A 14,145-nucleotide genomic window follows, 5' to 3' on the forward strand; every position below is an offset into this window, starting at 1 on the left:
TTATTCTCTGAAATCTGACAGAATTCAAGTTCAAAGACATGAGAATAAAAGGCACAGATTGTTTTATTGAGCATAACATAGAAGTTGATCTATGTCTAGTTTATATATGATAACTATGATCACTGAAATCTAAAACAACCATTTAGACATTTTAATTTCTTGCGTTCAGCTAAACATAACCAAATTTATAAATCAATGTATGTTATACACATAAAGCTTGATTTGTTTTAAAAAAAAGAAAAGTGAATTCCTACTACACACAAGGCATACCTGCTGTTCCCAGAGAATGAAAAGTTGAGTAAGAAACAATCTTCATCCTTAAGAAGTTTACAGTTTTAACAAACTAAAGCCAAAATTAGGTTGAGAGGGAGTACAAAACAGAATTGCTTCATTCTGACTGTAGAGGTGAGTAAAGGAGGATGCACTTAATGAGACATTGAAGATTCTTTGAGATTTTGCTGAATGACCAAAGGATTCTAGCTAGAGTAAATAACATAGAAAAGGCATATAGGCAAGAAGTTGCTTGATTATTAGAGGATTTCATAGAAGATTGTTTTGAATGGAAGTTTAGTGTCTTGAGAAGATCCATGGATAAGAAAAAGTTGGTGAAAGAGAACTGTGAGAAATGTTTAAAGTCATATATTTTCCTTTTTGAAAAATTGTTTTAAAGTTTATTTTTGAGAGAGGAAGAGAGAGCGAGAGCAAGCTTGTGTGTGCATGAGCATGCAGGGGAGGGTGGAAGGTGCAGAGAGAGAGAGGGAAACAAAGAATCCAAAGCAGGTGCTGACAGCTCAAAGCCCAACTCAGGAGCCATGAGATCATGATCTGAGCAAAAGTCAAACACTTACCCGACTGAACCACTCAGGAACCCCTAAAGCTATATATTTTCTTAATCTTAAATGACTAACTTAAGAAAATAGATTTTACTGTATTTGTCATGAAAATTTGAAACCACTTGAACAGCCTCATTATTTAGAAAGATGTTAGTTATTTTAGACAGAAATGTAATGCTTAGAGACTGGAGTATTAATTAAAATTTGAAATGAGTCTCTCTCTGCTCCTCCCTGTTTGACAGACAGCAGCATCTTCTGGTGCAGTGCCAGTCATATCCCTGAGACAAGATGGTAAAGGTCAGAGTAAATGGATTTGGCCATATTGAGAGCCTGGTCACCAAGGCTGCTTTTAACTCTGGCAAGTTGGACATTGTCACCATCAATGACCCTTTCTTGATCTGAACTACATGATTACATATTCCAGTATGATTTCACCAGTGGCAAATACAACAGCATAGTCAAGGCTGGAAAGGGGGCCATTACTGCCACCTAGAAGACCATGGATGGCCCCTTTGGGATGCTGTGGCGTGATGGTTGAGAGGCTGCCCAGAACACAATCCCTGGTTCTGCTGGTGTCATCAAGGCTGTAGGCAAGGTCATTCCTGAGCTGAATGGGAAGCTCAATGGCATGGCCTTCCCTGTACCCACCCCCAATATCTCAGTTGTGGATCTGACCTGCTGTCTGGAGAAAGCTGCTAAATCCGATGACATCAAGAAAGTGGTGAAGCAGGTATTGGAGGGCCTCCTCAAGAGCATCCTGGGCTACACTGAAGACCAGGTTCTCTTTGAGAGTTTAACAGTGACACCCCCTCTTCCACCTTCGACACTGGGGCTGGCATTGCTCTCAATGACCACACTGTCAAGCTCATTTCCTGTCATGACAATGCATTTGGTTACAGCAACCGGATGGTGAACCTTATTGTCAACATGGCCTCCAAAGAGTAAGAAACCCCTAGACCACCAGCCTCACTGAGAGCAAGAAGAAGAGACCCTCAGCTGCTGTGGAATCCTTGCCCCAACTCATTCAATACACTGAAAATATCCTGACCTCTATAGTTTCCATCCCAGTCTCCCTAAAGAAGGGGAGGGGTTTGGAGAGCCCTATCTTGTATGTACCAACAATAAATTACATTGTACCTAGCCTAAATAAATAAATACATACATACATACATACATACATAAATACATAAAATTTAAAATGAATTACTTACATTGGGGTAGTAATAGTGGTGATGATGTCACATTTTTCATGATGGGCCCTCTTCCTTATAATCTACTCATTAAATTATGGACCTAGAATGATATTCTTAGTACATTAACCTGTCACTGAAATCACCTTGAACATATTGTATTCCTGATTTCAGGAAACTAGAGACATAATTTGGTTAAATACTCATGTAAAGCAATATCATTGAGCTATTAACCTAATGAAAAAGACAGTAAAGTCCCCAAATAGGTTAGGTAAAGCTGTATATATAAATGCACTAAGAACAAAGAGTTTTTCAACTGGAATGACAGTAACCTTTAATGACAGTTTACAGATCTTCAGTATGAAATCAGAGTTAAAACTAATTTATTGAAAAAAATATTGTACAATGGAATAAAAATATATGAAATCCTTAGGAATAAATTAAACAAAACACAATCTCTAAAGACAACTAGAAACTTTGTTCAGAGTAGCTAAAGAAAAAATTTTAAAAAGCCTGGAAAAGATAAAAAAAATATGTTTATGATTATGCCTCAACAGGGTAAAATACCAATTCTTCTAAAATTGACCTATAGATTTAATGTAATCCCAAACAAAAGACCAGCATATTTTTTTTATAGAACTAAACAAACTTACTTTACAATTTAAGAACAGGAAAGAACTTTCTAATAATGAAAAATAGAAGAATTAACTCTACTAGATTTCCAGTCTTACTATAATAATTTAGGAAATAAATAGGCAGAATAATGTTCCCTTAAAGATCACCATGTTTTAATTACCAGGGACTGTGAATATATTACTTTATTTGGTAAAAGGTATTTTGCAGTTGTGTTTAAGGTTAAGAATCTTAAAATAGGAAAATTATCCTGTATTATCTGTGTTGACCTAATATAATAAGGAGGTTATCCTGAATTATCTGGGTGGGCCCAATCTAATCACTGTCTCATAAAGAGAGGGGAAAAAAGGCAAAATGTTAAAGAAATGTGATGATAAGAAGAAAGAGGTAGAAGTGACTCAGTCTGAGAGGGACTCAACCCAACATTGCTACCTTTAAAGATAGAACCAAAGATTGCAGGCAGCATCTGGAAGCTAAGAACTCTCAGTCCTACAACCACAAAAAAACCTAAATTCTGCCATCAAGCTAAATAAGCCAGAAAATAGATTCTTTTCTAGAAATTCCAGAAAGGAAAACAGTCTCATCAACACTTTGAATTGATCCCAATGAGACCAGTATCATATGTGTGACCTATAGAACTGTAAAAGAATACAGTTGGAAGTCATATGATTTTTGTCTTTCTCTGACTGACTAATTTCACTTAGCATAATACCCTCCAGTTCCATCCACGTAGTTGCAAATGGCAAGATTTCATTCTTTTTGATTGCCGAGTAATACTCCATTGTATATATATACCACATTTTCTTTATCCATTCATCCATCGATGGACATTTGGGGTCTTTCCATATTTTGGCTATTGCTGATAGTGCTGCTATAAACATGGGGGTGCATGTGTCACTTCGAAACAGCACACCTGGGGGCGCCTGGGTGGCTCAGTCGGTTAAGTGTCCGACTTCAGCTCAGGTCACGATCTCGCGGTCCGTGAGTTCGAGCCCCGAGTCGGGCTCTGGGCTGATGGCTCAGAGCCTGGAGCCTGCTTCGGATTCTGTGTCTCCCTCTCTCTCTGCCCCTCCCCCGTTCATGCTCTGTCTCTCTCTGTCTCAAAAATAAATAAACATAAAAAAAAAAAAAAAAAAGAAACAGCACACCTGTATCCCTTGGATAAATGCCTAGTAGTGCAATTGCTGGGCCATTTAAAAGATAAAACAGATGAACATAAGGGAAGGGAAACAAAAATAATATAAAAACAGGGAGGGGGACAAAACAAAAGAGACTCATAAATATGGAGAACAAACTGAAGGTTGCTGGAGGGGTTGTGGGAGGGGGGATGGGCTAAATGGGTAAGGGGCATTAAGGAATCTACTCCTGAAATCATTGCTTCACTATATACTAATTTGGATGTAAATTTCAAAAAAATAAAAATAAAAAATAAATTATAAAAATAAATAAATAAATACACACACAAAAAAAGAATACAGTTGGGTGGGTTTAGGCACTACATCTATAGAAGGAGGAGGAGGGGAAGAAAATGTTTCCAAATTCTTCATGGAAGGAGCTTAGAAGTCACTACCACATCCTAACTAGTAAGAGCTAAACAGAATGAACTATCAAAAAGTTTTCTTAAATCTGTAAGAAAATGGAGGGCACAGGGCAAACTGTTACACCTGAGATTGCACAGACACACAGATGATTACAGGGAGTCATGACAAGAGCAAAGCCTCATGAGTAGAATCTACCTTTGGGACCAGTAACTAGCTAGGAAAACTTGAATTGTAATTGACTAATTGCTAAAGGCTTGGCATGGACAATTCTTAGAGTTAAAAACTCCAGGAGGACCCAGTCATGGGAGGAGGAGGGCACACTTTTATAATTTTTACCCTCAGGAGCTTTTATCCTCAGTAAATATTGGAGAAAAACTCCCTCTTGCTTCCAAAGAAAAAGGGAAAGAGGAACCATTTTTAAATATACCAGAGCACTCTGTCCCTAACAAAGCCTGCCCTCAGATAAAACTAGCTAACCAGAGCCTAACATGGGGGTAGATATTATCACAGCATAATTGACTTGGGAGAGAGGAGATATCAATTCCAGTTGGCCCCAGTCTTCCACATGGAGAAACAGGAATAACAACTTCAGCCCCCTCTAGCCATCTATCTCACCTGAGTGCGGAGAAAAAAATTTGAGAAACTCTTGTGAAGTTCACAGTCCAGAGGAATAGTCTCACTAAAGACTGAGACCCAATTATAAGACTATAGAATGATTCTTTTCCCCTACTCATCGCTACCACATTACTAAAGACATATTTATAAAAGTTACTTTCACCCAATACATTATGTCCAGTTATCAGGAAAAAAAAAATTACAAGGGCATACGAAAGGTAAAATATAAATAAATAAATAGAAATAAAATTAAACACCACACACACACAATTTAAAGGCACAGAACAATCATCATAAGCAGATATGGCAGGGATGTTGGAATTATCAGGCCTAGAATTTAAAACAAGTATGATTAATATGCTAAGGACTCTAATGGATAGAATAGCGTACAAGAATAGATGGGCAATATAAGCAGAGAGATGAAAATCCAAGAAAGAACTAAAAGAAGTGCTAGAGACAAAAACAAAACAAAACATTGTAACAGAAATGAAATAGGCCTTTGACGGGCTTATTAGTAGACTGGACATAACTGAGGAAAGAATCTCTGAGCTAAAGGATATATCAATAGTAACTGTGAAAAACAAAAAAACAAAACAAAGACTGAAGAGCACAGAATAGAAAATTGAAAAACTGTGGGACACGTACAAAAGGCATAACATACACATAATGGGAATACCAGATGGAGAAGAAAGAGAGGAAGAAGAAATAATTGATATAATTATTTCTGAACATTTCTTTCAAACTAATGGCAGACGCCAAATCACAGATTCAGGAAACTCAGAGATAGCTAAGTAGAGAAATGCTCCCCACCAAAAAGACCATACATAAGCACATCATCTTCAAACTACAGAAAATCAAAGATAATGAAAAAAATCCTAAAAGAAGACAAAAGGAAGTGAAAAAAGCCACCATTATCTAAGAGGAATAAAAGTAAGAATTCATCTGACATCTCAGAAATCATGTAAGAAAAGAATGGAGTGAAATATCTAAAGTGTTGAGAGGAAAGCAAAACAAAAGAAAAAACAAGTAAACCAAACCCTACCAGTCCAGAAATTATACCAGAGAAATTATTCTTGAAAAGTAAAAGAGGAAAAAAAAAAAGACTTTCTCAGACAAACAAAAATTGAGGGAATTCATTTTCAGTTAGATGGAAGGGAATGATTTAGTTCAGAAACTTGGATCTACATTCAATAAAGAAGAGTATCAAGGAAGGAATAAACAAAGGCAAAGCAAAAAGTTTTATTTTTCTTATTCTTTATTCAACTAACAGATAATGGTTTACTCAAAATAATACTAATAATGTGCTTGACTTATGTATACTTATGTCTGTATCTTATGTATGTGTATTTGGTTATGTAATATATAAGTAAAATGAATGACAGCAATGAAACTAGAAATAGGAGGGAAGAATTAGGATTGTTTTATTACAAATCACTCACACTACCTGTGAACTGGTACAGTGTTATTTGAAAGTGAACTTGGATTAGTTCTATAGGTATACTGAAAACTCTAAAGCAATAAAAAAAATAGTAAAAAGGGAAGTAAACTGATATGCTAAGAAAGGAGAGAAAATTGAATTATATAAAATGCTCAATTAAAACCATGATAAAAGCATGGGAAACAAAAAAAAAAAGGAACAAAAAACAAGGACGACAAATACAGAAGAGCAATTGTTATGGTAAATATATCAATAATCACTTTGAATGTAACAATCTAAATACCGTAATTAAAAGGAAGAGTTTGTCAAATGGATAAACAAAAATAAGACTAAACTATATGTTGTCTACAAGAAACACACTTTAAATATATGGGCACATACAGATCAACAGTAAACGGATGACAAAAAATATACTATGCTAACACTAATAAAAAGAGAGTAGGAGTTGCTCTTCAGATAGAGCAGACTTCAAAGCAAGATAAGTTATCACCAATAAAGAAGGAAATTACATAATAATAAAGAAATGAATCCTCCAAAATGACATAAGAATATTTGATGTGTATGTGCCTAAAAGAATGTCAAACTATGTAAGGCAAAAATGGTAGAATTGCAAGGAGAAATAGATGAGTCCACTGTCACTGGAGATTTCAACAACCTTCTCTCAGAAATGGACAGACTCAGCAGACGTAAGATCAGTAATAACCTAAAATGCACCTTAGATAACTTTAAAAAACAAAAATCACACAATGTCTGCTCTCAGATGTCAAATGGGATTATATCAATAACAGAAAGAAAACTGAAAAATCCTAAAATATTTAAAAATTAAACAACACTCTTCTAAGTAATACAGCAGTCAAGATGGCATCATACTATATATAGAAAACCCCAAACTGCACCAAAAAAAACAACTTAAAACTGATAAATGAATTCAGCAAAGTCAAAGGATATAAAAATCAATGTACAAGAAGCTGTTGCATTTCAGTACACTAATAATGAAACATCAGAAAGAGAATTAAGAAAACAATCCCATTTACAAGTGCACCAAAAATATTAAAATAGCTAGGAATAAACTTAACCAAAGAGGTGAAAGATGTTTACTCTGAAAGTTATAAAATAACATTGATAAAAGAATTGGAAGATGACACAAAGAAATGGAAAGACATTCCATGTTCACAGAGTGGATGCACAAATATTGTTAAAATGTCTATACTACCCAAAGCAATCTATACATTTAATGCAATCCCAATCAAAATAACAGCAGCATTTTTCACAGAACCAGAACAAAGAATCCTAAAATGTGTATGGCACAACAAAAGACCTCAAATAGCCATAACAATCTTGAAAAACAAAAACAAAACTGGACGCATCAGAATTCCAGGCTCCAAGTTATATTATAAAACTGTAGTTATCAAAACAGCATGGTATTGGCACAAAAATAGACACATAGCTCAATAGAACAGAAGAGAAAACCCAAAATAAACCCACAGTTACATGATCAATTAATCTTTGACAAAAGAGGAAAGAATATATGATGGGGAAAAGACAGTCTCTTCAACAAATGTTGTTGGGAAAATGGACAGCTACATGCAAATAATGGAACTGAACCACTTTCTTACACTATACGCAAAAATACACTCAAAGTGGATTAAAGACATAAATGTGAGACTTAAAACAATAAAAGTCATTGAAGAAAGCACAGACAATAACCTCTTTGACATCAGCCATAGCAACAATCTTCTAGATAATGTCTCCTGAGGCAAGATAAATGAAAGCAAAAATAAACTACTGGGACTACATCAAAATAAAAAGCTTCTGCACAGCAAAGAAAGCAATCAACAAAACTAAAAGGCAACCTATTGAACAGGAGATGTTTGCAAATGACATATCCAATAAAGGGTTAGTATCCTAAATATATAAAGAACTTATAAAGCCCAATACCCCCAAAACAAATAATCCAATTAAAAATGGGCAGAAGACAGGAACAGATATATTTCTCCAAAAAAGACACAGATCGCCAACAGCCACATGAAAAGATGCTCACCATTACTTATTAGGAAAATGCAAATCCAAATTACAATGAGATATCACCTCACACCTGTCAGAGTGGCTAAAATTAGTAAGACAGGAAACAACAGGTGTTGAGGAAGATGTGGAGCTAAAGGAACCCTATTGTACTGTTGGCGGGAATGCAAACTGGTGCATCTACTATGGAAAACAGTGTGGAAGTTCCTCAGAAAGTTAAAAACAGAATCACCTTATGATCCAGCAATTGCACTACTGGGCATTTACCAAACAAATATGAAAACACTAATTCAAAGTAATACTTGCATGCCTATGTTTATTACAGCATTATTGACAATAGCCAAATTATGGAAGCAGCTCAAGTGTCCATCAACAGACGAATGGATAAAGAAGATGTGTTATATACATACAATGGAATACTATTCAGCCACAAAAAGAATGGAAACTTGCCTTTTGCAACAACATGGATGGAGCTATAGAGTAAAATGAAGTAAGTGAAATAGTGAATATGATGTCACTCATATGTGGAATTTAATAAATAGAACAAAGAGCAAAAGAAAAAAAGAGAGAAACCAAGAAACATATTCTTAACCATAGAAAATAAACTTACAGTTATTAGAGGGGAGGTTGTTGGAGAGGTGGGTGAAATAGGTGATGGGGATTAAAAAGTACACTTATCATGATAAGCACTTAAGCACTGAGTATGTATATATTTGTTAAATCACTCTATTTTACACCTGGAACTATATATAACACTGTATGTCAGCTATAATGGAATTAATTTTTTTTAATTAAGAAAAAACATAAATAAATAAATAAATAAATAAATAAATAAATAAATAAAATAATACAGCAGCCAAAGAAGCAATCTCAATAGAAATTTAAAAATGTTTTGAAATAAAAAACATACAACTTCTAATTTGTGGGATGAAATGAAAATAGTGCTTAGAGGGAAATTTATAGCATTGGATTCATTATTAGAAAACAAAAATAATCTAAAATCAATAATATAAGTTTCCATCTTAGAAAACTTAAAAAAAAACCAGTAACTCCAAAGTAAGCAGAAAAAAAAAAAAAAGAGAGAGAGAGAAAAAAGAACTAAAGTAGAAATCAAATTCAAAGGAGGAATCTAATAGAAACAAAAATGAAAGAGAAAGCTGTTTTTGTTTTGTTTTTTTTTTGTTTTTGTTTTTTTTTTTTTGAAAGATCAACAAAATCAATAAGCTTAGACAGGCTAAGAAAAAAGATAGGATACAAATGATTAAAATCTCAAATGAAAAAAGTGCTATAACTATAGATCATAAATATTAAAATAATAATAATAATAACAATAATAATAATAAACTATGCACAACTCCATGCCCACAAATTTGTTAACTTAGACAAATTCTTTGACAGACACAATATGTCAAAACTAACACAAGAAGAAATAGACAAACTGAATAAACATATATCTGTTAAATAAATTAAATCAATAATTTTAAAACTTCCAAAAAATAAAGCAGAAGGCCCATTGATTGCTGATGAATGTCTTACCAAACATTTAAGGAAAAATTGCACCAATTACCTACAGTCTTTTTCTGAGGATAGAAACAAAGGGAATACTTTCTAACTTATTCTATGAGGCCAGGGTCACCATGTTACAAAAACCAGGCACAGACATCACAAGAAAAGAAACAAACCAATATTTCTCATGAACATAGACGTGAAAATCCTCAACAAAATATTAGCAACACTGTGTAATACACCACACACCCACACACACACACACCACTACTAAGTGAGATTTACCCCAAGTATGCAAGGCTTATTTCAACAAACAAAAATGAAACCATATGCAAAAATTTGAATCGAAACACAAACCTCATTTTATTCACAAAAATAGTGCAAAGTGGATCACAGACCTAAAGTAAAATACAAAATTACTACACTCCTAGAAAATAACCCTCCTAGAAAAAACCCAAACGACCTTTTAGATTCAATACTAATGGCACAATCCATAAAAGAAATAATTGGCAAGTTACACTCCATTGAAATTAAAAACTTCTATTCCATAAAAAACAATGTTAAGAAAATGAGAAGACAAGGCACATTGGAAGAAAATTTTGCAGAAGACATGTCAGATAAATGGCTATTATCCAAAATATATAAAGATCTCTTAAAACTCAATGATAATTAAAAAAAAAAAAGCACTTGATTAAAAATGGGCCAAAGATATACAGATGGCAAATAAGCATATGCAAAGATGTTCCATGTTGTCGATTCTGGGCCTGTAGTTCTCTCCTGTCCAGCAAGAGAGCGGGATGCAGGATTAAAGTGTGAGAGAGGCTAATGTCCAGGAGGAGAAAAGAGTACTGATAAGGGTCCTTGCTCTGTTTTTATTAGGATCAGAAGGCTTACAAGCGTGATGGATTTTCACAAAGTCGACCTTAGGGCAGTGAAAATACTCTGTGTGACACTATAATGATGAATAAATGTCATTATGCATTTGTCCCAATCCATAGCATGTACACCAACAGGAGTAAAACATAATGTAAACTATGGATTTGAGGTGATAATGATGTTTCAAAGTAACTCATCAATTGTAAGAAATACACCATGGTGGTGGGAGATATTGCTAATGCGGCAGGTTATGCATGTATGGGGGCAGCAGATATATGGGAAATCTCTGTATCTTCCCCTTAATTTTGCTGTGAACCTAAAACTGCTCTTAAAAATGCAAAACTTCGTAATAAACAAACAAAAGTAAATTAACCAACAGAGGTCATATTCAATAAAGTTTGCTGCAAACTTAAGAAAAAATAAAGACCAATAATACCAAATATTTCTGAAGTGGAGCAATTGTCTCTTAATACTGATGACGATGTAATTGAAAATCACTTTGTGAAAGTTTGTCAATATCCATAAAGGTAAAACTACATACTCTGTGGACTCTCAACTCTACCCCTAAGTATTAGCTAGTAAAAATATGTGCTATGTAATCCAAGATACATGTACATAATTGCTGATAGCAGCATTGTTCATAATATTCCCAAACTGGAAGCCTTAAAAATAAAAAAGTAGAAAAATAATTACAAAACCTGATTTATAGAACAATGCAAATGAACTAATTACATCTATGTATTTCTACATGAGCTTTTTTTTTCTTTTTTTTTTTTTTTTTTTTTTTTTTTAATGTTGAGTTAAAGAAATTGGCAGAGGGGTGCCTGGGTGGCTCAGTCGGTTGAGCGTCCGACTTCGGCTCAGGTCACGATCTCGCGGTCCGTGAGTTCGAGCCCCGAGTTGAGCTCTGGGCTGATGGCTCAGAGCCTGGAGCCTGCTTCTGATTCTGTGTCTCCCTCTCTCTCTGCCCCTCCCCCGTTCATGCTCTGTCTCTCTCTGTCTCAAAAATAAATAAACGTTAAAAAAAATTAAAAAAAAAAAGAAATTGGCAGAAAACAATATGGAGAGTGCTGAATTCCATGCACACAAATTTCAAACAAGTTCATTACAATGCTTAGAGACACACACCTGTTTGGTATACCTATAGAGCAAGGAGATGATTACCATAAAAGTCAAGATAATGATTATTCAAAGTGCAGGAAGGGAGATTTTCATTCAAAAGGCAGTCAGTGCATCTGGGGAACCTAGCAAAATTCTGTTTACATAGGTTTTTGCAGTACAATATAGCAATTACATGTCATGTACTTTTTATTATTCGTGTTTTGAATAGTTTTCTGTAGTGTATTGCCTTCCACAACAAAATTTTGAAACAAATGGAGTTCAATTATGTCTTTTTCTGACTGAAAGCCTGCAATGACTTCAAGTTTCACTTACAGTTAAGCCCAAAGCCCTTATAAAAACATACAAACACTTAATTTATCTGGCCGGCATTATCTACTTAATCTCATCTCCTACTCACTTTGCCTTGATCATTCTGCTGTCCACACATTGGCCTCCTTGTGTGGGGAATAAGCTTAGGAATTCCCTGAGCTTTCACTGATGGGTTAACGAGGCATAAAGAAATACAAAGTCATAGGATATACACACCCAAATTTGGATAAACAAGATTAGGTAAACAGGGCAAAGGCCCCCAGTATAGGACACAGGTATAGAAATAGGGAATCTCAGGGTGAAAACATCTAAGATGAAGTAAATATGATTAGGTATTCAGGGCGGAAATGCTCTCCAACTTAGTATAACAGCAGAAGGATGCTTTCAGAGGAAGGAAGGACCAAATTTGGTAAATAGGTAAATAGTGCTATAGATCATAGCCGGGTGATGTTGCCCAGAGTGGAGCTAATTAGCAAACAAAAGGTGCCTTGTTGACCCTGAGGTATCATGCTGTGTCTTTCTTGTCCCCAGACCAGTTTAGGTAAACACAGGTGGGGCCTCACATCTACTGTAAACAACCTCCTGTCCAGCACCAGGATTTTGTTTTGTATTGACCCAAACCCCTAATACCGTGTATCTTCAAAACCCCCTTTCCCTCATGCCTATGAGTTAATGTTCACAATTTCACTGTTTCTTTGTGCACATCCATCACCATGTTTGTAAGCCTTCTGATCCTAATAAAAACAAAGCAAGGACACTTACTCTGGGCTCTTGTCTCCTCCTGGACATTAGCCTCTCTCGAATTTTTAATCCTGTATCCCACTTTCTCACTGGACAAGAGAGAACTCCAAACCCAGAGTCTACAACATCCTTGTAGTTTGTTGAACACCTAATCCCATTTTAGGGCTTTACTACTTATTTATTCCTCTGTCTGGGACATGATTTATAAAGATATCCTCATGGATTCTCCCTCACTTGCTCTAGGTCTTTGCGAAAGCTTCATGTTCTCAGTGAACAACCTATTTAAAATTGTAAAGTACCATTTACCTTGATCTCCATTGCTAAAACCTCACAACCCCTCCCTTTCTTTTTATTTCTCCATGTTTATTATGACCAGTTAGCTCACTATGGTTTTTACATATTTATGTGGTCACTTGTTTGTTTGTTTGTTGTTTTTCATCATCTGTGTAGAAATGTTAGGTTCATGAGAGCAGGGGATTTATATAATTTAGCACATAAATTAATTGAATACTTACATTACATACTTTCTCATGGCTTCAAAGGATTTTGCCTATGATGAACATAAATTTGGTGATGATCCTGCCTTTTTTTCCAAGTCTTACAACTTCTATGACAATGTGTTTTTAAAGAGTGTTTTAACATGAGATTACTTTGTAATCAATACCTTAATTTTAGAGTGTGGATTTAATCATTAGTATTCTGAATCCAGACTTTCATTAAACCACAAGGGTTTTTTTTTAATGCTTATTTATTTATTTTTGAGAGAGAGAGAGAGAGAGCACAAGCAGGGGAGCAGCAGAAAGAGAGGGAGACAGAAGATCCAAAGCAGGCTCTGCACTGGTACAGTGAACCTGACGTGGGGCTTGAACACAGGAACAGTGAGATCATGACCTGAGCCAAAGTTGGACATTTAACCAACTGAGCTACTGAGGTGACCCCCAAAACAAAGTTTTATTGTAAATAAACCTCTGGTCTTTTGAGAAAAAAATATTTACCATGGCATAATTATGTTATTATACCACAGAAATATGGCATCTCAGGTTTACTACAGTGAGGATTCCAACCGACTGGTCTTCTCCCAGAGAAGCCTGTATTTTGAACACAAAATGAATGCCAAATATGCAAAGAAAAATTGTTAGTAATTTTTTAGATAGAAGGAAACTTGGCAGATGATGCCTGATGAAGGAAACTGACATCTTGACATTTTATAGTTGGCTTGTCTATTCCAGGTTTGATATGAGCAAGAGAAAATACACAGATAAGAGGAGACTGGGAATAAGAGGCAAAGATAGTCAAAGAAACACTGAAAAAAAAGACTG

At 35.1% G+C, this 14,145-nt stretch overlaps 1 pseudogene; it reads left to right on the forward strand.

Annotated features, from left to right (window-relative positions):
* The first annotated feature begins 1,346 nt into the window (after nt 1-1,346).
* LOC122218506 lies at nt 1,347-1,778 on the forward strand (annotated as a pseudogene).
* The last annotated feature ends 12,367 nt before the right edge of the window (nt 1,779-14,145 follow it).

The sequence above is a fragment of the Panthera leo genome, chromosome B1 (assembly GCF_018350215.1).
Source record: "Panthera leo isolate Ple1 chromosome B1, P.leo_Ple1_pat1.1, whole genome shotgun sequence".
NCBI classification, from domain to species: domain Eukaryota; kingdom Metazoa; phylum Chordata; class Mammalia; order Carnivora; family Felidae; genus Panthera; species Panthera leo.